The sequence below is a fragment of the Mchenga conophoros genome, linkage group LG5, assembly GCF_057382185.1.
Source record: "Mchenga conophoros isolate Kocher_MC1m ecotype Shallow Benthic linkage group LG5, M_conophoros_male_GT1.1, whole genome shotgun sequence".
In the NCBI taxonomy this organism is placed as follows: Eukaryota; Metazoa; Chordata; class Actinopteri; order Cichliformes; family Cichlidae; genus Mchenga; species Mchenga conophoros.
In genome coordinates, this window is record NC_140530.1 from 10,963,877 (window position 1) to 10,989,264 (window position 25,388).

The window sequence follows — 25,388 nt, forward strand, 5'->3', positions numbered from 1 at the left end:
ATGAGGTGCTTTTTATATCTAGCTACTTTGTTCCAGTTTTCTTGTCAGTGACTTTTTACCTTCTTAGGTTTCCCTGCTTAAGTCTCTCACGCATCCCCTCACGATGCTCCTTTTTTTTTTTTTTTTTTTTTTTTTTTTTAAATGACATCAGAAACAGCAGTATGCGACATTAGGGGAAGAGAGAGAAAAAAAAAAAAAGAACTCCTGGGTCACCTGTATGGAGAAAAAAAAAACAAACAAACAAAAAAAACAAACAGAGGAGACAGCAAACAACAAAGAGTAACATAATAATAGAGAAAACAAAGCACCATCACAATAAACTAGCTAGTCATAGATATCAATATTTACTAAATAATAAACGATATTGTGCAGCACGCAAGATAGACAGCGCACAGTGTGCTTTGAGGCAGCAGCCAAGAAAGCTTTAGTCCGCGTCTGTGAATACCCATGTGTGCATACCTGTGTGGATCAGCATGCTTGCATTCCAAAGGTTTCTCCATGTAATGATCTGCTAGGGAGTGTGGGGGGGCCACAGCCCCGTCCTCCAGGGTGTGAAGCGGGTATGGAGGAGATCAAAACTCCAGACATCCAGAGGCCCCCAGAACACAAGAGACCAAGGAAGACCAACAGAGGGGCAGCCGCGCCACTGTTCCAGTAAGAGCTGAGGAGAGTCCCAGATGAGGGCTCGCCCAGCAGCCGCGGAGCAGAAGTCAGGGGGAGTTGCAGTGACGCGCCCGTGAGCTCCGCCGGCCCCCAGCTGTGCCTGAGTGACCGAGCCCCAGGCCGAGAGGCCGGGGGCACCCCACCTCCAAAGGGGCCCGAGCGAGCCCCAGGCCCCAGGCCCCGACAAGCAGCCGCCAAGGAGTGAGCCGGTGTGTACCCGGACGCCCACCCCCAGACACAAAGAACCACCAACACACCGACACCTGAGGGAGTCCGCCACCGGCAGGGGAAGTGGTGGTGGGTGGAGATAGGCCTCCAAACCTTGGAGGGCCTGAGGTGTCCCCAGAGAGGTGGCGTCTGATACCCAACCTGACATATAGACACAGACATACAGGCACACACAGACACAAACATCCATTCCCACCCTCATGCTCTCATATGCACTCACTCCACACTCAACCAACGTGGAGACAGACATAAAGAGACGCTGTACACACAATCACACTCCCCAAGCGTACTCTACAAACCGGGTCTAGGTACCCTTGCCCCTGGAGGGGGGAATTGCACCCAGACCCAGGTGGTGTTACCCTTTTCCCTGCGGTGGGGAGAGGCAGACCACCCCGACTCCGCAGCAGCAGGGAGGCCCCACACCCCAGACCGCAGTCGGACGGCCAACTCCTCCTACTAGCCCTCCCGCTCCAGCAGGCCGCAGAGAATGGGGGTGGGAGAAGACTCCAAACCTCCCTCCACCCGCTCATTGTAGTGTTGATGCATATGTGTTCTAAGGTGCAATTAAAACCCAGGAGGGCATGGAGCTACCTGCCAAGGAGCAGCAGGTAAGCGCATGGTCCCTCCTGCTAGCCCTCAATGACTAAGTGTATTTAAAATTGAGAGGTGGGCAACGACGTCAGGGGTGAGGTATACACCCTGATGGTGATTTGGACTCCGTGATTGTGCCCACCCCCAAGATCCTATATGTATGTGTAATGAGAGTGTGAATAATGTGAATGTCTAGGTTGTGGGATAAAATTGAGGCAGAGGCAGCCAGAAGGGGACGGGGGGGGGGGGGGTAGCCTCCTCTGCACCCTGGTGACATACCCCCACTCCAAGGCCCTGCATGTGTGGGTGGTTGTGGAGGAGCGGGAAGAGGGAGGCAGCTGGAGATGGGGAGGGAAGGAAGGGAGGGGCAGGTAACCCCTCCCTGGGGCCAGCTCCCCCGCTGACCCCAGTAGGCACTCCCACCCTCCGCGACCCGCCAGGGAAGGGGGGCCCAGGCCCATCAGACCGGGGCCCAGTGCAGTAGCGCCCCCCGGCTCCACAGAGCCCTGGACAGTCCACCCAACCCCACCACAGAGAAAACTGCACCCACCCCACCATCCACACATCTTCCAGACTACATAAGACGGTAAACGCCCAGGCTGAGATCTTCCTCACGATGCTCCTTGCACAGAATGCATGTTGAAATATTTATAAATCACACTTTTCTCCCTTATAGAATTACACCCAAAGTCATTTTAAATTTCAACTATTGCAATCGCAGAGTAATGACAAAAAATTGACACTAGACTAAAGTGTCCAAAAAAAGATAGAAAATACAGCCATTTGAGGCAATTTTGGGCATATCATCAGCAGACCTTCCATATATTTTTGGTTATTTGCAGTTAGTGAGAGCCCAGATTGCAGATTCAGAACATGCAGGTTGGATTATACATTCAGTGTGGCCTGGGAAGTTCTCTGCATCCCCCAAGAGGAGCTTGAGGTCATGGCTGTGGGGGACATCTACACTTTTCGCTTAGTTTGCATGGATGGAACAAAACCTTTGGTACTTAGTAAAAACAGTCCAAGCAAAACCTTTGCAAGGTTATGAACCTTAATTTGCCTTCAGCCAAATTGACCTGTTTGAAAGGAAACAGATTTAAACTCTCAGCGCAATGATTCCCTAATGGATATACACGAATGAAATTATATAGCTGATGTTTATTCACTACAGGAGACCTTGCCAAAGAGACTGTTATTAGCAGGGTTCTATCTTTGTATATTGTAAAGCCTACTGTCCATTTCTCTTAAGCTACCTAACATCCCTGAAAACAATGAAGTGTGTACAATGAAAGCACATTGGAATCTGCCTTAATAAATATCTACGTTAATCTACAACAAATTTGATATTGAATGTCCAACCCATAGCACAGAGAGAACAGTCCAGCTCCCGCTTTGCTGTTTTATCTGTGCAGACACACTGCTGCAGGAGAGGGAGAGTTTCTATGGTGAACCTCATCCTTGTCTAACACTGAATAAGCTAGGTAACTGTAATTAGCAGATGTAAGGATGGGCACAATTGAAGTTAATTAAACTATCCATCCATTCGCTTCCGCTTATCCTTTTCAGGGTCGCGGGGGGCGCTGGAGCCTATCCCAGCTGTCGTAGGGCGAGAGGCAGGGTACACCCTGGACAGGTCGCCAGTCTGTCGCAGGGCTAACACACAGGGACAGACAACCATTCGCACTCACATTCACTCACAGTGGCAATTTGGATTATCCAATTAACCTAGCCCCACAAGCTGCATGTCTTTGGACGGTGGGAGGAAGCCGGAGTACCCGGAGGGAACCCACGCAAACACGGGGAGAACATGCAAACTCCACACAGAAAGACCCCGGCCTGATGGTGGAATTGAACTCAGGACCTTCTTGCTGTGCGGCAACAGTGCTAACCACCGTGCCACCGTGCTGCCTAGTTAATTAAAGTAAAAAATAAAAAAAAATCACTGTAGTGAAATTGCTTGACCCCTTTTACTAATCTTTGCTGTTATAGTTCTTTAAACATATAATTATACTTTTTCAAGCCGTTGCAACCAAAAGAGTTGTAGCTTGTTTTGAAGAAAACCTAATAATATGGAATAGATAAAATCCCCAGTGTTTAGTCGTAACGAGCTGGGCTGGCATTACTCTGAACATATCATGCTGCTTAAACAGGAACATCTGGGTACACAGATGGGTAATTGCAGTTATAAAATATTACTCTGCAAATTGTTGTGAAACGATTCCATCAAATGCAGGTATGGAAGGTATATTCCAGTGTTTAAGTACATTAAGAAAAATAACAGAAAATTAGCCATTTGTCGTCATGTTGGGGTGGCTGTAGCTCAGGAAGTAGAGCAGGTCACCTACTGATCGGACAGTTGGTGGCTCGATCCATGGCTCCTCCAGTCTGCATGTGAAGTATCCTTGGGCAAGATACTAACCCCAATTTGCTCTCCGATGCATCCATCGGAGTATGAATGTGTGTGAATGTAGTTAGACAGCACTAAGTATAGAGAAAGTGCTTGTGAGAATAGGTGTGACTGGTTGAATGTGGCATGTTGTATATAGCGCTTTGAGTACTCCGGGAGAGTAGAAAAGCGCTATATAAGAATCAGTCCATTTACCATGTTTATTTACATGCACCAACTGTGCCGGAATCAAATATAAATAGTAGACAGATTTAACTAGCATATCACTTAGGCCCATTGCTTTCAACCTGAAATATAAAGCAAAGAGACTGTGAATAAGCACACTAACTTTCAATGTTAAGTGCAGACAAACAGACATTTGAAAATATTTTCAATTTCTTTTCTCATGTAGAGACGTCCTTGTGTTTTGACACAGATCCCTCTGATATTTTTTTTTCATCATATTGAAAAAGAAAACTGTCAAAGAAAAGTGGAAAAAAGGATATTTAAAGATTTATGTAGGAACTAGTAACATGTACACCTACTGTAGACACTACAGGGTGGCTACACCCAATGCTCACTACTAGTACTATAGTATACCAACAGTATAATGGATACATTAAGTAGTTAATAATGGTTAATTCATGGCTATAGAATAATAAGCTGCATGATATTTGGATCTTTGATGCGACTGAATAATCTTGCCACAACTCTTGAATAGTTTCACATGAATAGAAGATAAATGCAGCCTCAGAAGTTTGGAAAGAGTTTAAACAGTGAAGCGAAATAAATACGAGACGTCCTCTATGCACTGAATGCATCATGGCCTCTTGTGGTCATTAATTGAATTCATGATTGCAACAGTCTGCGTATGAAACACCATTTTATTTTTTTTGCTTTAGTAGAGTGCTGACAGAGCAGAACGGTATGTGTAAATCTCTATCAGCTGTCACTTTTACAAATATTGGAGATTTGGTGAAGTTTTCTTTTATGATATGTAAACCATTGATCTGATGTTTATTTCTATTAGATTTTGAAAGCATGGCCAAAAATAATCATGCATTTGCCGTTGTCCTGATCTGCAGTTAGAAGTGTTCAACTTCATTTGGAGAAATATTTTCTAACTGTTGTTCAATCTTTTATAGTTTCCGAGGACCCAATAAGATTGTCCGTCCAATGACTTCTCTGAACTGCCACCATGACGTTCACGTTTTGGGGGTTTACTGCTAAATGCTGAATGGTTTGCCATAAAGTCTGGTTCAGGCACTTATGTCTCCCCCAGGAGGAACTGCAGTAACACTGGTGATCCTCTGCCTTGCATGTAGCATCAACGTTATGTGTAAGTCAACAGAGGTTGTGTGAAGACTGACAAAAGTACATGTGGGTGCAGGTTAATGGTGGACAAATGGGTAAAACTGTGTACTCTATAAACATATATATTACATGTTTACATATTATTTTTGAGAGGTGCTGTTTGTGTTAGGTTTTTGTAACTAAACTACTTGATTGAGCCCTTTTATACTAAGTCGCAAAATTGTGACATCACAGTGGAGTTTAGTCCTAATGAAGCATTAATCAAATCAACATGGAGATATCAGTTTGTGCTTGGTTTTGTTGCGTGTTCGACATTTGTGAACTAAAGTGTTTGAATGACAACTTAATCCTTTTTTGTTTAGTCCAAAAATCGGTTTGGATTTGCAAAAGTCCAAATCTACAGAAACAGACCTGATCCTATACAGCAAAACCAACAGACAAGTCCAGACACCGTCGGCTGTCTCCCACTCCGGCCAAATGCCGACGTCTGCTCTTTTGATAGTAGAGCCCTGAATTTTTAATGAGCCTTTATCACCATTCAGAATAGAGGAGCAGAAAAAGCACTGGAGCCGCTCAAGTCAATTTCAATATTCCTGGATCACTGTCTTTGCCTTGTTCTCACCGTGCTTTCATTATCTCCACCTCCTTCAATTTAATTTTATCTGTGAGTAATCGAAGGGGCCAGTAATTGAGGAAAATGGGGCAAAAGAATTCCTTCTCGCGCGCGTGTGAGGAACAGAGGGGAAGTTTGACTTGGCATGCAGACAGGAGACGGGGAAAATTCACACACCACAAAGAGTGCTCCTGTTTTTTTTGTTGTTGTTGTTTTTTTTGTTTACAGCAGCCAAAGATGGACTCATTCTTCCCTTTGCTCTCCGCGTCTCGCTTAAGGCAGGAGAGAATGGAGAGAGTTTGAAGAGCTGACACAATGAGTCAGAGCGAGGCGAGAGTGAGTGTGAGGCAGAGGGAAGGGTGGTAAAGGTTTAGGCGTCTGCACTGACAGCTTTCTCCTGCAGCCTTGACAGAGCTTTGTTGAGGATCCCGGGTTTCACCGCTGCTGCCGCCCCGGGGTTTCAATGATGTTGCTGCCGCAGTAAGCGCCCAGACCTGACCTTTTCATACACACCGTACAAATATCCATCCTTCACATCGCAAATGCCCCTCCCCACACAGACACGCAGATACACACACCCTGTGTCATGTGTTGCCAGATGACCCCCGCACTGTCAGTAAAACGTCATCACAGACCACTTCTCCCATGAGGCAGGAGCTTGGCGGAGCAGCGGCGAGGATGGCCATTGCCATCTGTGCCCCTGCAACAGATGCTGCAGACAATACAGAGACCTCATGTGTCACACCGTGTTTCATACACAAGGCTGACTGTAATGCCCCGTGCAGGGTATTAGTTCGGGTGTGTCAGCACGGTGGAAATTGGTTGACTATTTCTTTTTCTTTTTTTGCTTCATACCGCAAACTAACTCTGACATATTGAAGCTGTAAACCCCATTCTGTCTCTCTCATTTCTCTTCCCCGCGCCTGACTGTCTCCCTGTCTGTCACTCCATCATGTCTATCTCTCCATCGCTCGCCGTCTCTCCTCCTCTCCATCTTTGCCTCTGCCGTCTCTCTCTCCCTCTGCCGCTCGCCAACTAAGCAAGAGCATGAAAAAAATGACCAAACACGCCGGCTGTCTCCGAATTCATTTTTAAGCCCCATGCGCTCCCGCCTTCCTCCCCGTCTCTGCCTTTCCTCCACCTGCTATATTCCTCCTCCGCTGCTCCCACACAGGATTAAGCTTAAATGAGAAATGTATTGTTTCCTTCATTCACTCAAGTCAAAGAGTAATTGAGTTAATCTGTCTGACGTCTGTCTGTTGGGGAGCAGCAGATTACTGCCTCTGTTGGCAGAGATGGAATCATAGCTTTAAAAGATGGAATAAAAATGTCACTGAGTCTTTAATGACAGTCAGCTTGACATTTCCCAGCAAGCTTTTCATGCGAAATAGTCAGAATTGTATTTCCCCCCCTCTCCCTCTACAACAGAGACAAATGTCATGTCATCCCATTTTTTTTCCATCATATGATGTCTCTAAACCTTTATGAACACTTTATCAACTCGTGTACTGTAAATCACATAATATAGCAAAGATTTTGACTTTTGCGTTGGCAGTTTTAGAGCAGAAAAACTGTGGGTCAGGTTGGTGGGAGCGATAGGCTTCTTTACATGATATCCGTGTCATCATTCTGCAGGTCCCCCCGGGAAAATCCAAATTTCTCTTCAGCCTAAAACAAGCCGACTTGATTATGTTGACATTCAAGTGAAGAGATGAATATTTGTCATCTCTTCACATCTGACAACCTTGCAAATTTGCCTGTGTGCAGGAATTTGCTTATCCCACCTAAACAGTTACTATGCCAGCATTGCAATAGCACCTAATGGATTCCACTGCTCTGTTATTGCTGAACACACACATAGTTACGGGGTGAAAGACAGCCTTTTTCTTCTGTGCGCAGCAGAAAGCTTAAGTTCAGTTTTACAATTCCTGGCAGCATCATTTGATTTCATTTTTTTGCAATACTGTAAACGTTTTTTCCTGGAGGCTTATTCCTTCATTGTCTGATTGGAAGTGAGAAGAGATGTGTCAAAAGCTAATGGGGGTCTATCGAGGCGCCGGTCCCAAACTCCTGTGCTGCATTTGTTGGAGGAAAAAATCCTCTGATCGTATACGTATCGCTCAGATGAGGGCAGCACAGTGGAGCGTTGGTTAGCACCATAACCTCACAACAAGAAGGTTGTGAGTCTGACCAGCAGCATCGAATCAGTGTTTGGGGTCTTTTTGTGTGGAGTTTGCATTTTCTCTTTGTGGCTGTGTGGTAACGGTAATACCGGTATAATGTTAGGCAATGATAAGAAAATGAAATATTGCGATAGAATATGGGTAAAACACGCATGCGCAGTGCCTTTGTTTTCATACGCACATGGCGGGAAAAGCATGGCGGCGACGGAGGATGAGAAGGGCGAAAGCAGGTCGGTGAATGAAACAGATGAACCAGAATTGGTTTGTAAAAATGGTGCAACTTCAGTGGTGTGGAACTGGTTTGGTTTTTGTCCGTCAGATAGCCACCAAAGTTTTTTGGGTTTTTTTTGTAGAACATGCAAGCGGGCCGTCGTTATTACCATATCTTTTTTGGACTATAAGGCGCTCTTAAAAGCCTTTTACTTTCTTTAAAAATCGACACTGCACCTTATAATCTGGTGCGCCGTATGTATGAATTCTGGTTGTGCTTACTGACCTCAAACCAAATTTATGTGGTATACGGCGCTCAAAAATCTGTCCAAAAATGTTTTACTACAACTTTGGTAAGCTACGAAGCCGCGCCGCTTCCTGGATTGACGGAGCATTATGGATACTGTAGTCAGGAGCCTCACAGAGTGATACGTCAACATAATATTACCGTATTGTGTGTGTATAAGGACCCAAAATGGCACCTGTTAAGAGACATGCGTATAAAGCATATTTTAAACTCAGGGCTATCAGTATCGGGCAGTAGAACATGGGAATAGAGCAGCTGCGAGGGAATTCAGCATTAATGCATCAATGGTACAGAAGTGGAGGAAGCAACTGACTGTTTTGTTTCGCTTAATGTACCTTATAATCCCGTGCACCTTATGGTCCGAAAAATATGTATTTGACTTATTTATTTGGCACACTGCAGTTTCATGTTGCAAAGCACCTCTTTTTAACTTTTGTGGATATTATACATGGTTCTGCTCAGGATATGTCAGCCCTTTTCCATTGGAAATGCCTTTTTGGTTAAACTGTCAGCAAGGAATTTGCATTTGCACTGTTAAATTTTTATATGGCTTTAATACACATAAAAAACAGCTGCTCGTTTAAGTGCAAAGAAATTGAGTTTTTTTTTTTTTTTTGCACCAATAAAGTTTTGGAGTTGTATTTTGTCGTGCGTCAATTATATCGTCAGTTATATCGTTATCGCAAATTTTCAAATATATATCGTGATAAATATTTTTGGCCATATTGCCCTGCTCTACTGTGTGGGCATGTTGGTTTAATATGATTCTAAACTGGCCGTAGATGTGAATATTTCTCTTCACGCAAACCATTATTCTGCTCAATACAGTCAATTCCTCCTGTGTATTTCCGGCCACTTTTTCACCACAGATTTTGAATTTGTCAGAGAATAATGTCTTAATACAAGGAAAAATAATCATAGATCTGATCGACTAAAGGACTTACAAACATCAGCAGATTCCTGAAGAGAGATCGCAGGAACTATTGGAATGTTCAATACTTGAAGGACAAATATATTTGTTGCTGCTGTGGTCAGTTTTATTTTTATTTTTCAAAGAGGCAACCCAAGAGGGAAAAAAGTCCCTGGATTTATTTGTTGTATTTTTTTTATTTAAAACACCAAGTTCACAACAGGTAATTAACACATAATGCACTAACACAAGAATATATGCTGGCAACAATTTGTGTCAGTTTTGTTGGTTGTGTCACAAACCCTAGGAAGATTCCCCGCAGAGGTCTAAAGCAGCCCTTAGTCCTTAGACTTGTGACTGTCCAGGGTGTACTCTACCTCTTCCTGATAGACTCCATCCTCTCTGGTTTGGATAACCGGGAGAGAATGAATGGATGACTGGACAGATACATAATGTTTATGAAAAGTAGCCAAGAAAGCTATGTGTTTTGCATAGATTCATAAGCTAGAGGACTAGTGTTACTCTCATTTTCGAATGGTAAATATAAACCAACAACTAGTGCCCAGTTAGCTTGCTTAAGCACTGGAATGGGAACCAACAACAGGGAATCGGCTGTTTCTGCCCAAAGGCGGCAGAATCTGCAGGCACCTGTACCGCTTATTATCCAGCATATTTTACTTTGTTTGTGAAAAGTATAAAAGCAACAGTTACTAAAAACAGGAAATTATATCACATAAACCTTTGCATGACAGCATTTGTATTAATAGAAAGTGTTAATTAGCAAGCTTTAAACACGATGCTGCTGTGTTTGTTTTTCTCTACCTGTTTCAATGTGTTTTCCAATTCTTATGCAAACTAAATACAAGCACTTATTTAGCTATTTAACCCTGAACAGAAAAGAGAAGTACATTTCCCAAAATGTGAAAGTGTGCTTTTCACTGTTTTCGACAACTGCCTGCTTGTTGTGTTCCCGTATTATTGATCATGAGGTCATTTTTAAATCTCTTCCTCGCCGTGGCCGCCCAAATCAAAATGTCCCAGACTTGATTTTTAAAACATTTGTCTACATCTTTATTGAATTTCTCGACCTGTGCATGTCAAGGTCTCTTCATTACCAAGGTTTCCTGTGTGTCTGTGCTATGACTCAGATCCAGGCAAACTTTAAAAAGAGTTAACAATGAACCAGAAGGCTGAAAGACCAAAATCTGGCCTACATTGACTCCTTCAGCAAAGGAGAAAAAAAAGCGAAAGCATAAAGTCTCTAAAGTGAATTGAAAGATCAGTGGCACAAGATATAAAATGGAGACAAAGAGGATAACACGCACGCATACCTTCAGTGGTGCCGGCACACCTCCATGTGAGTAAATATAAAGTGGATCAGTAGAATTAAGTTTCCTGGAGGAGCATTTGGCAGGCTGAGTAGGAGAAACAGGTGCTTCTGTTTAGAGGTAGATGAAGAAGGAACCCTCTGTTTTCCCGCTTTCCCCCTTCCCAACAGTAAACATTAATTATCCTGACTCTCTAACAGGTAGGAATTTATAAAGAAGTACTGCACGTTGAATGCTTAGCAGTTATGGAGCCCGTCCTGCGCCACCTGCCCCACTCCAGATGCATCAGCATTTTCTCTTGCCATTCCCTGGGCTTTTTCTCCTGGGTCTCTGACAGCGATCAGGGGAGTTGTAGCGTCGCTGAGCTGAACAGTGCTGACAAAGCCAAAAGGCTCTGCACTTCAGGCTCCGGAGTGGCTGGATCGATGTAGTGCCATCACTGTGGCCTGGGGGAACGGCTGCCACCATCCTTCATACTGCACTGGATGTCCTCATCTGCCTCTCTGTCACCTCTGCGCCTGCAGCACGCCGGCGAGATTTACGCGAAGCAGACATCCCAAATTCAGACATACGTTATAGGTTAGCGAGTTACAGCGCATAACACAACGCTGTTTGGTCAGCTCAGATAGGCTCTGCGTCTGAGACGTTCATCATTTGGAAAGTTTAACACCTACACTGACAAATAGATGCTGGCAAGAGAGTCAAACTCAGTTTGGATTTGGCATGAAAGTAAAGCTCAGCAATTAATTTGGTATTTTAAAGCCCGAAGCTGTGATTGCTGTACGGCTGACTCCTCCACCGCAGACCTCGTTTGCATAGTGATTTGCAAGTCTAAATATACTTTTCACACTTACAATTATTGCTTGATATTGTTGTATTATCGCAGCACTTAATTTCACCTTGAAAGTTTGCGAGAATGTGCAATGTTTGTAAACACGGTGAACGGGGGGGGGGGGGGCAGATAAACAGAACAAGACTATCCAGGTGATAATTACAGCAGCGTATGTCAGCATAATGAAGACCCGCGCCTTCTAAACAGCTTCCTCTGGATCCGTGTTTTAAGTCTGCGTTGCTTTTCTTTGACTCGAGACCTGTGGCAAGGAAATGGGATAATCATGATAGCTGAATAAAGAAAACTGACCACGGACTGAAATGAAAGGAAACCTTATTCTTCCATGCTTTCAGTGCTGTTAAACTGCTAATTTAATTTTGCTGCTTTGAGAGACGGGTCCTTAGTGTGCTGTTGTGTTGTGTATTCAGAACTGCTCTGGCTGGTTGGGTTTTAGATCCTCAAGCTTTAGCTGGTGAAAACAAAATCTATCCAACTTCTCCAGGGGCCCCAGAGTAAAATTTTAGAAGTGGTTTGCCAGTCTGGCAACCAGCCATCAGCTTATGGTTGCCAAACAACAGAATGAATGGTGCATATTAATTGTAATAGGAACGATTATTGTTCTGTGTAATTATAGCCAATATTTAATTAATGGAAAATGATACCAGGATAATTGAAACATATTTTACTTAATATCTTACTTAGAGCTTTCTGAATCTCTAATCTTGTGTCCTGCTGCTTTTCTTTGTTTTTTAGAAGACGTGTTTTCAGCATTTTTAAGCCGACAATAAATCAAGAAGACTCCACGCTGGAATTTTTCAGAGTAATGTATCAATTTGTGAAAAATTAAATTAGAATTTCATTTATAAATTCAAATTAAAAAACAGTTACCTGCTTCGGAGATGGATTAAATTAAAATTTTATCAAGCACATCAAGTAAGAAATACCAAGATTTTTTTCTTATTTTTTCGGTTTGGATAATGTAGTAAACGGTTCTGTTGAAAATGGAGCTTCATTCATTTTATTTTTCATCTGGTGGACTGACCGCTTCTGTCTGCGGTTCATCAACACTGCCTTGCCTCCCATGTGAACATCTTTTTATGTTCAAACAGAGCTGCCTCCACAGGTTTTTTCTTTGTTTTGTTTGTAAGAGCGATAATCCATTAAACAGCAGCACTCTTGAATGCTAAGGCAGAAGATGTACTAAAGCGAAAAGATACTCAGGATTTCTCAAGAAAATTGTCAATAAAGCCAAACAGTGGCTTTGATATGCTAGGTAAAACTCTGAGGGTTCAGTCAGGAGCAGATAATGGACTCGGCTTATAGCTGCAGAGAACATAAACAGATAAAACATGTCCACTGTATGACCTACTTACAGCTATGCTGCACGTGCAGCTCCTGACTCTCAGGAACCTACAAAATCTACTTCGGATGTCACAGCACTTACAAATTTCTAATAAATAAATAAATAAATATGACATTTCTGTGTTTTTGCAGTACGGTGCATGCTGAAAGCTCACTACCACTGATAGTGAGCGTTCAAGACAACAACAGCACAGCAGTGATGGAGTTGGTGGTTTTGTAAAAAACAGGGGAATAAAAAAGATTTTTGATATTTGAACTTAACAATAAAAGAAAATCAGTATTTTGTACACACACTGTTGTTGGACGGGGCCGCCCACAGGCATTTACAAATGCCAAAGTATATTTGGCAACCTCTTTTAGTATTTCATTTTTTTCATCCGTCCAAGAGAAACACTCCATCCAAGATCGATTGGAAATGTCCTGCTTGTTTTCAAAGTTTAGGAACGGCTAAACATCCAGTCAGCAGGCTGAGCGGGACACACCGGCTCCCCTTAAAAATTACAGTCCAGTTTTGAATTTTGGTTGTATCTTTTTAATGCCTCCATATATCAGTGAGCTACTAAAAACATCGATCTCTGAGGTCTATTAGATCTGTGTTAAAGACAAAAGGTGTCTGTGCTTTTGAGGTTGTCATGCCAAACTGGACCTAAGATCCGTGGACACACATGAAACTAAAGGCTAGATTTTATTTAGCTTTATCTATTCGTACTATTTTAATTGTTGTTTACCAGTTTCAGTATTGTAAATTTGGTCCTTGAAAAGCTCGACACTGCACAAGTAAACAGTACTTACTTCTTGTCATTCATCTGCCTCTTTAGAGAGTCTCATCTCGCAGCTGCAGACTCTGGAGACGAGCTGAGCAACTTCTCACACATGATGGCTTATTTATAAAATGTAGTTTTATTGTTATATTTTTGGTATTGGATTTATTGTACAGTATTTTTGATTTTTTGCTTGGTGGGTCAGATACATTCAGCCCTAATTTTCCATAAAGCTAATTGCAGTAACTGAGTAGTTAGTAACTAAGTAGGAATATGACTGGCTCTCCAACAAGCACCAGTAGAGCTGCTCTTTTTCTGCTGCAAATGGCCAATCCTGAAGCAGATTTTTTGATGCCAGCCAAAAGCACTTTCAGGCAAGGCAAGAATAGCCCACATCCTATATGGTGAGCTGCTTAAGAAGAGCAATTAAGCCTATACCCATTACTTGTGTGATAACGCATATACCCATTCTCACCTGATAACCTAAACAGCCTGATTCTTTAATGATTAATGACTTGTCTCCAGCTAATGTTTTTTTATCACAAGGTCATGAGTGATGTATTATCAGTTAATGAGAAATACAGAAATGTCTAGTGCGAGAGAGGCGGGGGAGGAGGTAAACACACACACTGAGACACTCTCATTTGACCTTTCAGACGAGTTTTTTTCTGACCTGCGGCGAGTTGTCCTGCAGTGATAAGAATAATGGTTTTGGCGCCATGGTCCGGGGAGACCGACCTCCCATTCCACCCTAGTAGATAGCTGAAAAGAGAGGTTCATCTTTTTCCTATTGTGCCTTCTACATCTATAGCGACGAGGCTTAATACTGGCCACCTAAGGGACAGCTCTTATGCTCATATTGAGGACCACTGCAGATCTCTGATAACTGTCACTAGGGGACCTATATGGGAAATGCTGGAGGAAAAAAAGACACTTGGCTACATTATTTATAAATCATGCAGCAGAAAAATGTAGTACAGACTTAAGGGGAAAAAGTACTTTTATGGCTGGATTGTACCATTCTTGTGATGGGATTTTGAGACATGTTGACTTTCTCTAGTGGGGGAAAAAAGGCGCAATAGGAGTCCACTGATATCCTTCATTATTTAATTTCACTTTAGGTCAGAGCTTCACTTGAAGCAATGAATGAGTGTGAAAGAGTCCTTGTTGAAACTCTCCTGTCACTATCACTGTGATCTCCGCATTTATTGCACAGCGTTGGGCTGTCGGGGACATCAAACGTTTTAAAGAGGAAAGTGGAAAATGTTAGGTGCAAATGTATTAGTCGTGTTTTTAATTGAGTTTTCTGGAACAGGCCAGGGTGACTTCAAAGCAAATAGCTGTTGAAAGAAACTTAAATTTTAAAGGAAGGCTGTGCTCTGGAAGATTCAAGCTTTTTTTTATTTTTTATTTGAGTACATATGCAAATCCAAGCTCAAACTGGGACTGTGCAAATGTTGATTACACAGGATAAAATACTTTAGCTACAGTGTGGTTAGTCATAAATGCTTGCTTTTATCATCCACCGCGCTATTTACGAAGCAGCGTACTGTATATTTGCTGCTGGCTTTCATTGAAAGCGCGAGATAGTAATTTTATATGAACAATGGATGAAATGAGTGTGTACGGCGATGTCGCTCAAAGTGACAAACCCTCAAACAAAGTCAACCATCTCTGCAGCTTCCCTCGCTTCTGTGGTTTTATTCTTTCAGCCTGTTGCTTCTGGTTTTGCAGTCAGCAGCTGTATTGTCTTTGTTCCTGCTCTTTTGCTGTTCTGTTGTTCTCATAAGCAGCGTTCCCAGCATACACTCAATTGGCAGCTGTGTTCGCTAACACAGTCTTACTAACTAATTGCACGCTAATTTCTCCTTACAAAATGCCAGAAAGATCAATACTGTAACTTTAACAAAGTAGATTATTGACTAACTGATAGATTTACTTACAGTCTGTCTGTGTTTGTGTGTTTTCTTTCTAAAATTCCTTTTGTTTATTTATTTCCGTGTTAACTTTACTGGTCTTCACTCGAGTATGCCTTTAGAAACACTGTTCCGAGGAATCAGCTTTGTTGGTTTGACATTAAACGTAAAATGGTTTCTCTTTGAGCCTGAAGCGCAAGACATTGATTCCTGTTTTGACTTTATCTCTGAGGCTTATGGCACAGTGTTACTGGCTGAAAAAGCAATTATCTCAATAATGACAACATTAGCACCCAGCTCACAACAATTTGCTCTTATAGTCCACGTGTCTGTGATCAGGGACATTTAGTTTGCAGGCTCGGTTAAAACCAGAAACCACATTTGTTTGCTGGTTGACCAAGAGGATACTTATTATTCAATTCCCGTGCACCAGAATCGACATAAGCTTTTCAAACACAAGTAAACCCACTGAAAAAAAGGCAGCTGACATCTGTACTATTGCCAGGGAAAAATTTGTTTTTCCGATTTCACAAACCTTTTCCAAAGCCGTGCTGCGTCATGTGTAATTAATAGATATTTTTGGCTTCTCCACCCTGTGTTGGGCAGGTGTCAGGTGTTTCACAGTGTCTGTTTGCACTGAAAAATGTCACAGTGTGGATATAAATTCACACAGCTGACAGACAGCTGCCTACCACGGTTATACCATATTGTCATAACGCTGACATGTCATACCATCGCTCTTGAAAAAATGGCCAAAATTAGCAGGTCCACCAAGGCGACACAATGAGCTATTTTCCTTTGGAAAGACAAAAGGAAGATGTAAAGTGGGTGTTTGTTTGTTTTTATTAAATATAAAACAGGTTTTACTTTCACAGAATGACCTTCTCCAGTTTCATGTAGTAGCTGAACAATTATTATCTTAGGCTCTATGTTTCCATCACTCCTTAGATCGAACGAGGTGAAAGCTACCTGCTTTTGTAATGGCAAAGATCTTTCTTTTAACAGAAAGTGCACGACGTAGCGTGGCAGCTACGATGGCAGTCAGCGTAGCTAACTTTTGAAAGGGTCTCGATCTCCTTGTCTAAATATTTCCTCCCTGCAGACTAATGGCTGGCCATGACCTATCGTTTGCCCCCAAGGGCTTTGGAGTAGGAAACAGGATTAGAGAGAAATGGATGAGAGCTGTGGATAATGAAGGAGATCTGTCTTAAGTCTAATCATTGGCTTTAAAAGGCAAGATCTGTTGTAGAGTGAGGGTGCAGAGAGAAGATAAGAGCAGAGTTTCTTCTTGTGATTACACCCTTTTTTTTTAACAACAATTGAACATCCAGCGCGTTCCCATTGGAAGCTGCTCCATGTGCTGTTTTATTCAGTCTAAGCGAAACACCTTCTCCTTTAATTTACATAAATGTGGTGAAAGTGTAGTTTCGGTAGACTTGGATGAGACACCTCATTATTGAGATGTACTGATACACCTTTTATTACACAAATTTACTGTTGCCTTTTCCTCTGGCCTCCATTCCCCAAAATTAGTCTGTCAGGCCTAACAGAGATTTCTGTTTCTTTCTAAGTGTATATTTGTAATGCTAATTAGGGCAGTTGTAGGGAATCAAATCAAGATGCTGAACACAGCAGCTAAACAATCACCAGGGAAGGATGCAAACACTTTTATGCTAATAAAGAGGGGGAAAGATGGAGAGAGAGAGAAAAAAGGACCCACAGAGAAGAAATGGCTGCTGATCGCCTCAGTCAGCAGTTGAGGGTGGAGAGAGAGAGATGAGAGGGAGAGAGAGAAAATGAAAGAACGTTAAAAAAAAAGGTAGAGAATTAAAAGCTGATTACCTAGTGAGTCTTTGGCTTCTATGGGGACTGAAAAGGGGGGTGGGGAGTGGATGAGGTAAGTGGGGGCTTGTGCAGAGGTAGTTATATTATTTATTTTAAAAAGGTGCTTGAAGGTAAACTGGCTGAAGACCAGTTAAAACTAACCAGATAAGAGATGCCACAGTTACATAGATGTTATTTCACAAAGAAAGACAAGACAAAACGTCTTCTTTGAGGATTTCATTATCGTCGTTATCCGGTTGAGTGAGGAGCACTGATATTTCCCAGAAGCCTCTTCTTTCCCCGTGATCCTTGCCCCTAGTTTGCTCACATTTCCTTCTTTGTCACTAGGCCCAGCTGAGGTTCCACTGCCTTTACTTTTGGCTATGTGCAATTATTATATTGTACCGGGAGATAACAGACGCTATGTAGCCTTGAGGCACTTTCTTCACTTCACCTCCTTAAAAGCGATATTGCTGTGATAAAGCATGGCTCTTTCTCTGCTCACGCTAAATCGAAAGGAAAGCCTTGAAGGCGAGGTCTGGTGAGTGGGAGCTAGATGAAAGAAATAAAAGAAAGAATCGGTTGATATGTTTGTGCAGCTTGCTGCGGTTCAAAAAGGAACATTTCTCATTACCATAACACTCTGGTATGGGCCAATAGCTCAATCGGGGGAATTTTTTAGGCGCTGTTTGTTGCCTTGATGCAAGTTTTCTGCAGAGGGTAGATTGACTGGGAGACAGATTTCATGGACTTGGTCTGATCTGAAATGACTGGGAAGCTACTGATGAGATGGTCAGCCAAAAGGTGTGCAAAAAATAAAAACAGAAATAAAAAATTGAGGATAGTGTGTGCTCATTAAACACAACAGTGTGAAATTTAAACATCTGCCCAACCTCAGTTAGACGCCTGACCGCTAAAAAATTTCTACCTGAAGAAACTGAAACAGTACAAGAAGGAAACCAGGAAAGGCACAAAAAGTGTTTCCTGGTGTGTGTAGACATCAAAGTTGATGTGAGAAAAAGAATTTAAAACTATCCATGATCACTAGGCAGTTCAGAAATATCTGGACCTTTTTTTGTTTCTGGTGAAACCCAGTAGGGACAGACTTGCTGGTTAGTGGGGGGTAGAAATGGGAGTGGTGGTTTCTCTAACACAGAGAGCCAGACAACCACATTCACACCTGTGGTCAATTCAGAATCGCCAATTAACCTAATAAGCACGTCTTTGGACTGTGAGAGTACCTGGAGAGAACCCACAGAGGGTGGCACAATGGTGCAGTGGTTAGCACTATCACCTCACAGTAATGGCTAAAAATCCACTGGCCTGCTGGGACCTTTCTGTGTGGACATTGCAGTAATAATTACTATCATTTTTAGCAGTGGTAGCAGTATTTAGTTTAAAAGTAGCTCTACTTGTGTTTGTAGAAAATGAACAATTTCAGCTAAGAAAATATTGGTGAATCGTGGATTTCTGAAACAGTTTATGTACAGGTTTATATACATGCACTGCTTGAGAATGCGGTCGGCACAGTGTTGACGACACCAGCAACTTGGCATCTTTTTATTTTTAATTTTTTATCTTGGCATAACCATTGAGAGGGTTAATCCCAGTACACCTCTGGAGACTTACTGGTGCCCCCTAGCTGCAGCATGCTTAGGTAATACCAAATCCACAAACAAAACCCCACACACACACACACGTCTCCACACATCTCCACAGTGGAGAAAAGCTCCTGGGCTGAATGGTGGTGTATTAATCACATTGACGCCTGGCACTGCGATCTGTGACCCAGTCTTTTAATTGCATCCGCTCTGCTTTGCTCTCACTCTCCCTCTTTATCTTGCCTTTTTCCCCTTTCTCATTCCTCAAGCCTCCTCATGCCTGTGCCCATGAGAGGAGACTAATGCAAAGATAAGAGGAAGGGCTGCGGATGTGCAAAAACTCAATGCTCTAGCCAGAGTTCACCCTGCCAAAACTCACCGGACAACGAATGTAGCAGCACTTTGACATGCTGGGATATTAAGCGGGTAGCCCCCGCTCTGCTTCATCGCAAAGTGAGGCTAACCGTGCAAAATGTTAACGTACAAGCGAGGCGGTGTTTGGAGAAAACAGATATCTGTGAGGAAACCTCCATCATCATTGAAACAGCGCAGAGCAGGTGGCCCACACAGCACCCAGATTGGATGTGTGGTTGCATGACCTACAGAGCTGCATTAAAAACACAGCCTGTATTGTGACAGGCCTTCTTTTACATCTGTTTCTCCACACCTGTGGGAAGTGGGAGGTTACAGAAGATAAGCAAAGGTGTAGTGGTGGTGAGAGGGGAAGGGACCAGGGCGGGCGGGGTCGTGGGCGGATTTTTTGGCCACGCAGATGAGACGGTGTGCTCTGAATGAAACAAGGTTTGGTTCAGCTCCCTAAGAGCAGCAGCAGCAGATAACAGGGATGCCGTGTTTAAAGAGTGAAACATGAGCACAGGCACAAATACAGGTTGACAGCACCTGCTCTTCCCACGCACGCACTTTCACACCTTTGCGGGACACAGTCAACGACACCCATACCCATTTATGCATCAGCGGTAATAATCGTATATGCAAAGAGCTCATGTCGCACACTCCCACTCCGATGTCCCTCTTCTCTCTCACTCTGTCTCTTTATCTCTCTCACGCTGGCTCCCTTTCACGCATAAGCACACACCGCGACACACACACTTGAGTCGCTGTGGTTTCTTTTTGTGAGAGCGAGCTGTCAGAGGGAACTGTGTGGGCTTTTGTTAAAACAGAGAACTGCAGAGGCAGACAAATTCATTTCCAACTGCGGCAGGAAAAAAAAAAAACGAAGCCTTTTCAGGGAAGTCACATTGTACCTGCAGTGTTTTAAAAACAGCAGCATGTAAATTGAATTAGTTATAAGCATTCCTGTGGGGGCACGGTGGGCTGGATTTCAAAAAGAGTTTCGAGGGTTGTGTTGTACTGCATGGGGCGCCTCAGGTTTTTGAGTACAGATGTACAAGATGCTTCACTTTAGGGATAAATCACCACATCAGAAAATATATTTTGCATCTTTACTTGCCAATCATGTCGGTTCCGCTGCAGATACTTTACCGCCCACTGAACGATGTAAACTTTTCTCATTCCCTGAATCTTGTAGGTGGAAAGAATATTACAACTCGGATTTTTCTCTAGTAACTTACTCTGGATGGATATAATTTAGCTTTTAGGTAAATACCTTAGTAGTTCAGTCTTTCTCTTTTGCGTATATATATATATATATATATATATTTAACCTGTGCTGGAGGATTACATGCACCTCTGTGGGTTGTTTCAATAAAAGTTTCCCTATGAGAACAATTAAAATTGCTCAGCAGTCAAGCCGAAAACAAGGCTATTTCTCTTAGGTGCTGAGAGCTGACCTTTTAGGGATGAAGTGTGTTTTTCTTTTCCTTCTGAGGCTATTGGTATCAGCAGTGGATTCTTATGTGGAATTTAACGGCATAATCTCTTAGCTGGCAGTTTAAGCCTCTTGAATTTCATTTCACGGAGGCGCATCAAACGCGGTTTATCATTAAAAGTGTAATTAGTTTATTGCAAGTGTCTCTGCTTTATCAGCGTACTTGAAAACAAATGCTCAGCGATCTTAGCATTTATACCTTTTGCTTAGCTGGCAATTAAAAAAAAATCAAGCTATCACTTCAAATGAAGTTTTGCACTTTTGCCAAAATTAAAAGTCACGAAATTCAGCTCATAAACGCATGGCCTATTTAATCACTCACAGCGAGCACATGCAATTTAAGCTACATAGGCCTCCGTCTTCTTCTTTTTCTTTGACCTGAAATTATTATTTGTTGGCATGCTTTTCAACTCCGTACATACAGTATGTTCCGTGTTTTTACCAGTGTTCGTTTACTCATCAGTGGGCTCTGTGCTCCTGTCTATCACAGCCTCAGCCTGGCAAAAATACTGTTATTTGCAAATTGAGTGGGTGGCGTTGATTTTCCTGTTGGCTTGAGGAAAACAGTGGGGTACCAGAGGGAGTGTTTACTTAGCACTCTGCCATGACTGTGATGAACAGCACCTTAACAAAAGCAGAACCATATGCTCAGTCTGGGCCTGTTTACTAGCTTTACACACAGCAGACCAAACTGTCAAGTAGGTCTCAGGTGACACAGATGAGATTTTCTTTAGGGTAAAAGTGTAAGTGTGTACATTGGGGTATTTTACAGTATGTTGCAGTCAGGCCCATCTATTATGCACGATGCATTTGTTGCCAGTGGCCTATTTTTTTGATGCTCTTGCAAATCTGTATTTATTACAAGCACAGCACAGATCAAATCAGGAGCAAACGCTGTGCATATGGGCTGAGGCGTGCAGATTAAAAGCAACAGTGATAGACAATAGAATAATAAAGGTTCTTCCATAAAGGCACGTCTATAAAAGACTCTAGAAAAGGATCATTAAAGTCATAATTACTTCTAAACCCAACTATGAAGTTTGTAAATGCTTAATTCACACTGACGCGACCTTTATTGTGATTTATTTATTTATTTTGCACCTCCTTTTAGCTCTGTTGTTTCTTTCCCCATTCTCTCAGCTCACTTTAACAATGGTAATAACTGTCCCACCACGGTGCCCATTTTTATGTCTGGCTGGGATATTGGCACAGACTGGCTGTCCCTCGTTGCGTCGGGGGAGAAAGTACCTCAGTCTGCGGGGAATACAAGAAGGGAGTGGAGAATGGATGAAGAGTGAGAGGAGGTTCAGCGAAGAGGAAATAAGAACAATGAGAAAAGGCGAATGAGGAGCTGTGACACTGGACTGCAGGGGAGCACAGGAGGGAGGAGACGGTGACAGGATGTGAGGGGAGGCATTCACGGTCGACAGGTGAACACGGTGTAGGCGGTTGCATGTGGATGCGCAGAGTGACCTGCCATCCGCATTATGCGCATGTAATGTTTCCATACAAGAGTTGGATTGGACTCCTCTGCGGGATTGCGGTAGAGCTACAAGCAGGAAGAGACAAAGAGCATAAGTGCCTGTGTGTGTGTGTGTGTGTGTGTGTGTGTGTGTGTGTGTGTGTGTGAGTGAGTGTTTGAGTGGAGGACTCAGCGGTCGGTGGTCACGGCTGCTTGCCTGCTCTGTTTTACCCATTTCTGTGCTGCACCCGCTCTGTTGGACAGCATGTTCTCTGCCATGCGAGTCTAGAGAAAAGCAGCTGAGCACAATGACACCAACTTCAGCAGCCTGCCAAACATCTCTGTGGATGCCCTAAAAATATACGGGAGTCACAATTTGTGCACATGCACTCAGAGAAGCTTACATGGGGATGCACGGCGTAACGTTTTCACACAGAAAGCCAACAGAAAAAGAAAAGAAAAGCGAACGCACTGTACAGATGGCAAACATACACAACCTTGGGCTTGTGGTTATCACACCCTGATGTAGAGGGAAGCAAGGCAAAGTACAAGGCCACATGCTTTCATATACACAGAGAGAAAAAAAAGGGCAATTGACGCAACAGATCTTTGATTCAGAGGGTTGTTGCTGTAACCAGCAAGGCACAAAAATTGTCCCTTTCCTGCAGTTTTCTTTTGCTCGCTGATTTGCAGCTCCTGTGTTGGGGCTGTTTGAAGCGGCGCTACCAGATGTCCAACAGAGTCTAACAGAGTGCATTAGCCAAAACCCATCAGTGTCATTGCCCATTTGTGTTGTGCATTATTATAGTCGTCTCCTCTATCTCCTCCACTCAACCCCGGTGCTCCACATAAGCTGATCTAAAATCAGCATTGATTGTGTCTGCTGTAAATATGTAGGTTTTCTTTAATTAATAGTGTTTCAGGGTCATCAAACTAAGAAAACAGCCTCGAGCCTCTTTTACATTTATTTGTCTGGAGTCCAATTTTTCATACAAAGGGATGCTGCTGTTTTCCGAGCGTAAAATGACAAAGTAAATTACATGCAACATTAACTCTTTTTGTCTTAAAAACTAACGATTTCTTTTAGGAGCTGTGAAAACTGCTCCGACTGGGGGTTTATTTTCTTTATTTTGCTAAATATCTCCATCTTCCTTTTTCTAGCATGCTACAGTATCTTCCTCTCCCCCTTCTGCTTTTATGATACAATCTCTCTCACTCAGCCACACATACACACACACTGAGTTTCACTATCACTATCTAGTTGCAGCGTTGTCTCTTTGCTGCCGCTTTCATCTCTATTTTAACAGCGTGGCAGATCAGATCCCACCACCTGATTTGAATGTGCTTTGTGAACAGGAATTTTAATGAATAGAAAACCGTTTATGAATATCTCCACACTTAGTAGATGTGTCAGGAATCAGGGTCATAGTTCCAGCCCCAAGCGGGTACACAGCGTTGAATGGCAAACTGAGAGCTGGCCCGATGCCCCCGAAAAAGAATCAAAGATACAGCTCTAATAGTGTTCCACAATGGCAGTGCCTCACAGACCACATGTGTGTTCCCATGCCAACTGGCACCACCACAGCAGCATAAAAGGCAGCAGATTCAGGCAGACCCTTAGAGACCTCAGCGGTTTTATTGCATTAACATCAAAATTAATATATGCACCAGCTGAGGACATACATTCTCACACTAGCTGCACTTTGAACTTACTCCTACGTGCACGCACACACAGGAGCGCACGCATGCACGCACGCGCGCAAATTCATAAGCGGTGCCTTGCGCTGCTCGCGTCTTTAGGCCTCTCTCTTCTCCAGCTGCACCACAAGAGACCTGTCTAAGTGACAACAATTAGCCTGCTCAGTTCAAGCTAATTGAAGTCATTTACATAATACATGTCTGCCATCACAATTCATCTGTGCACAATTCAAGCAGGTCTGTGTCATATTGTCACAACCTGATGTTAAATATCCCCTGCATTGATAAATGATGCCTAAAGCGAGGCAATCATTTCGAACAAAGCTTATCAGTCACATAAGAACGTTCTCTACTGGTGTGTGTGTGTGTGTGTGTGTGTGTGTGTGTTTAATGAAAATATGGATTGCATTTGCCAACATAGACAGATGCACACATTGTCAAAACTGTGTTTACCGTCCGTCCCATTACGCGTGCAATTACTCAGAGGTTTAAAACAAGCGGCCTCATTTGTGTGATGCTAAGCTGCAGTGGCTCAGTAGATCTCATGCTTTATTAGCCTGTTGTTTGGGAGCTGCTTTTGACAGGATGCTGGGCGATAAATTAAATAGATGGCTTGATAAAAAGCTTGCTGTGCAGAATTCTTCATGCTGGATTTTTGAGAAATCGCACTGCCACTGCTCATAACAGATGATCTGTTCCCTGGGTGATTTATGAAATCAATTTGTCTTGTTATCAACAGCCAGAGTTTTGCTGATAACATCATAGCACATGCATTTCAACTCGGGGGTAAAGAGAGACAAAGGATGGCGTGTGTGTGTGTGTGTGTGTGTGTGTGTGAGCACGCACACACGTGTGATAAAGTAATAGACATGTTGAAAATAATAATCAGTCATTCTCACTTTTGGTGTCATTGCATCATGCTGTGAATCAAGTGGAATTGGTGCCTTGAGTGTTTAATTGAATTTGGCAATGGAATGAAAGGATTTTCCAAACTGTTATGTCTGTTGGTTTCTCTTTGTGTTTTGTGTAGTATAATGGCATATTCATGTCAGCTGTCACTGGAGAATCCGCACATGCACTCAGCAACCCAGTAGCATCTCTTCTCTGTGTCTCCATCTGATCTGCGCCAAGCATTTACATATGTAAACACCCCAACATCCCATCCAGCCTCCCATAATGCACATTGGTACATTACTCTGAATGCAGGGATAGTAGCTTGTGCGTGTGCGTGCAAACATAAGCTCCCTTTCTTTTGTCTCAGTGAAGCAGAACCCACCAAATGTCATTAAAGAGCCTTGCTCCACGTGAGCATTTCACTCAGTCTAGTCAGCTTAATGTATCTCGACCTCA

The 25,388-nt window shown here is 43.0% G+C and overlaps 1 protein-coding gene across 3 annotated transcripts in view; it reads left to right on the top strand.

Moving 5' to 3' along the window:
- The window catches only part of cdh4 (cadherin 4, type 1, R-cadherin (retinal)), a 224,005-nt gene that overhangs the window by 114,576 nt on the left and 84,041 nt on the right, over window positions 1-25,388 (top strand). The window lies entirely within an intron of this gene.